Source organism: Balaenoptera acutorostrata, chromosome 21 (assembly GCF_949987535.1).
Source record: "Balaenoptera acutorostrata chromosome 21, mBalAcu1.1, whole genome shotgun sequence".
Lineage (NCBI taxonomy): Eukaryota > Metazoa > Chordata > Mammalia > Artiodactyla > Balaenopteridae > Balaenoptera > Balaenoptera acutorostrata.
The window spans coordinates 12,090,816-12,094,197 of NC_080084.1; the positions used below are offsets into that span (position 1 = coordinate 12,090,816).

At 40.6% G+C, this 3,382-nt stretch overlaps 1 pseudogene; it reads left to right on the forward strand.

The window, feature by feature from the left end:
* Positions 1–1,413: 1,413 nt before the first annotated feature.
* LOC103019706 (tigger transposable element-derived protein 1-like) lies at positions 1,414–3,178 on the forward strand (annotated as a pseudogene).
* Positions 3,179–3,382: the final 204 nt, after the last annotated feature.

Consider the following 3,382-nt stretch of genomic DNA (forward strand, 5'->3'; position numbering starts at 1 on the left):
TCAAACTGTAACAAATGACTTTGACTGTGTTATGCCTGAAAAACTTGAATAAGATAATTACATTGAAAGGCAAGGGAAAGAGAAGAATTGACCTACATAACTTTGGAAAAGAAGACTGTGATTATATGCTATAAAGATTACAACAAAAAGAACTGTACACTGACATGGCATTTTTTTAAAAAAATTAATTATTTATTTATTTATGGCTGTATTGGGTCTTCGTTTCTGTGCGAGGGCTTTCTCCAGTTGCGGCAAGCGGGGGCCACTCTTCATCACGGTGTGCGGGCCTCTCACCATCGCGGCCTCTCATTGCAGAGCACAGACTGCAGACGCGCAGGCTCAGCAATTGTGGCTCACGGGCCCAGCCGCTCCACGGCATGTGGGATCCTCCCAGACCAGGGCACGAACCCGTGTCCCCTGCATTAGCAGGCAGATTCCCAACCACTGCGCCACCAGGGAAGCCTGACATGGCATTTTTGTTAGTAAATCTGATTTTCATGGGGATATGGCTCTAAAACTAATTAATGTATATATTAGGATTGAGAAGATAAGTAAATATATAGTAGGTAATGAAAGCCACGTTTCTCAAGGTTGGAAAAAGAAGTTACAGATAAGAAAATGGACAAGGCTATATCTACGTGTATGTGACTAAACAGGCAGACCTCGTGTTATTGCACTTCACTTTGCTGTATTTTGCAGGTACTGCCTTTTTTACAAACTGAGGGTGTGTGGCAACTCTGCATCAGGCAAGTCTATGGCACCACTGTTTTTTTCCCAGCAGCATTTGCTCACTTTGTGTTTCTATGTCACATTTTGATAATTGTCACAATATTTCAAACTTTTTTTTTTTTTTAAATGAATGTGTTTTTTCTTTTTGTGAGTGTTTTTTTTTTTTTAAATTTATTTTTGGCTGTGTTGGGTCTTTGTTTCTGTGCGAGGGCTTTCTCTAGTCGCGGCGAGCGGGGGCCACTCTTCATCGTGGTGCGTGGGCCTCTCACTGTCGCGGCCTCTCTTGTTGCGGAGCACAGGCTCCAGACGCGCAGGCTCAGTAGTTGTGGCTCACGGGCCCAGTTGCTCCGTGGTATGTAGGATCCTCCCAGATCAGGGCTCGAACCCGTGTCCCCTGCATTGGCAGGCAGATTCTCAACCACTGCGCCACCAGGGAAGCCCCCAAACTTTTTTTTTTATTATTGCGTTTGTTATGGTGATCTGTGATCAGTGATCTTTGATGTTACTATTGTAGTTGTTTTGAGGTGCCAGGAAGCATGCTCATACAATATTATGAACTTAACTGATAAATGTTATGTGTGTTCTGATTGCTCTACCAGCTGGCCTTTCCCCTCTCTCCATGTCCTTCAGCCTCTGTATTGCCTAAGACACAATATTGAAATTAGGTCAATTAATAATCTTACAATGGCCTCTATGTGTTCAAGTGAAAGGAAGAATTGTACATCTCTCACTTTAAATAAAAATCTAGAAATGATTAAGTTTAGTGGAGAAGGCATGTCCAAAGCTAAGATAGGCCAAAAGCTAGGTCTCTTGCTAACCAAGTTATAAATGCACCAGAAAAGTTCTTGAAGGAAATTAAAAGTGCTCCTCCTGTGAACACACAAACGATAAAAAAAAAGCAAAACAGCCTTACTGATGATATGGAGAAAATTTGAGTGGTCTGGATAGAAGATCAAATCACCTACAACATTTCTTAAAGCCAAAACCTAATCCAGAGCAAGGTCCTAATTTTCTTCAATTCTATGAAGGCTGAGGGAGGTGAGGAAGCTCCAGAAGAAAAGTTTGAAGCTAGCAGAAGTTGGTTCATGAGGTTTAAGGAAAGAAGCCATCTCCATAATATAAAGTGCAAGGTGAAGCAGCAAGCACTGATGTAGAAGCTGCAGCAAGTTATCCAGAAGATCTAGCTGAGATAATTAATGAAGGTGGCTACACTGAACATCAGATTTTCAATGTAAATGAAACAGCCTTCTGTTGGAAGAAGATGCCATCTAGGACTTTCATAGCTAGAGAGGAGAAGTTAATGTCTGACTTCAAAGCTTCAAAAAACTGGCTGACTCTCTTGTTAGGAGCTAATGCAGCTGGCAACTTTAAGTTGAAGCCAGTGCTCATTTACCATTCTGAAAATCCTAGCACCCTTAGGAATGATGCTAAATCTACTCTATTTGTGCTCTATAAGTAGAACAACAAAGCCTAGATGACAGCACATCTGTTTACAACATGGTTTGCTGAATATTTTAAGCCCACTGTGGAAACCTACTGCTCAGAAAAGATCACTTTCAAAATATTTCTGCTTACTGACAATACACATGGTCACCCAAGAGCTCTGATGGAGATGTTCAACGAGATTAATGTTTTCATGCCTGCTAGCACAACATTCATTCTGCAGCCCATTGATCAAGGACTAATTTCAACTTTCAAGTCTTATCATTTAAGAAATATATTTCCTAAGGCCATAGCTGCCATAGATAGTGATTCCTCTGATGAATCTGGGCAAAGTGAATTGAAAAGATTCTGAAAAGGAATCACCATTCTAGATGCCACTAAGGACATTCGTGATTCATGGGAAGAGGACAAAGTATCAACATTAAGAGGAGTTTGGAAGAAGGTGATTCCGAAGTTCAGGGATTTTGAAGGGTTCAAGTCTTTAGTGGAAGAAAAAACTGCAGATGTGGTGGAAATAGCAAGAGAACTAGAGTTAGAAGTGGAGTCTGAAGATGTGACTGAATTGTTGCAATCTCACAATAAAACTTGTAGAGATGAGGAGTTGCTTCCTATGGGTGAGTAAAGAAAGTGGTTTCTTGAGGTGGAATCAACTCCTAATAAAGATGCTGTGAAGACTGTTGAAATGACAGCAAAAGATTTAGAATATTCTATAAACTTAGTTGATAAAACCATGGCAGGGTTTGAGAGGACTGACTCCAATTTTTAAAGAAGTTTTACTGTGGGTAAAATGCTATCAAACAGCCTTGCATATCACAGAAAGATCACTGGTGAAGGGAAGAGTCGATCAATGTGGCCAATTTCACTGCTGTCTTATTTGAAGAAACTGCCATGGCCACCCTAACCTTCGGTACCCACCACCCTGATCAGTCAGCCGCCATCAACACTGACGCAAGACTCTCCACCAGCAAAAAGATTACAACTCACTGAAAGCTCACAAGAAGGTTAGCACTTTTTAGCAATAAAGTAGTTTTAAATTAAGGAGGCACCTGAAGGATCCTTCAATGGCCAAATGTGTGACAACTTGAACAACGACAAAATATGACACTAACTGATTATAACACAAAGAATAAAGGAAATATTCATGAGACCGTACTGATATAAATAAATAATTGAATGAATAAGTAATTTAGGGAGAAGGGAAAGCCCCTTC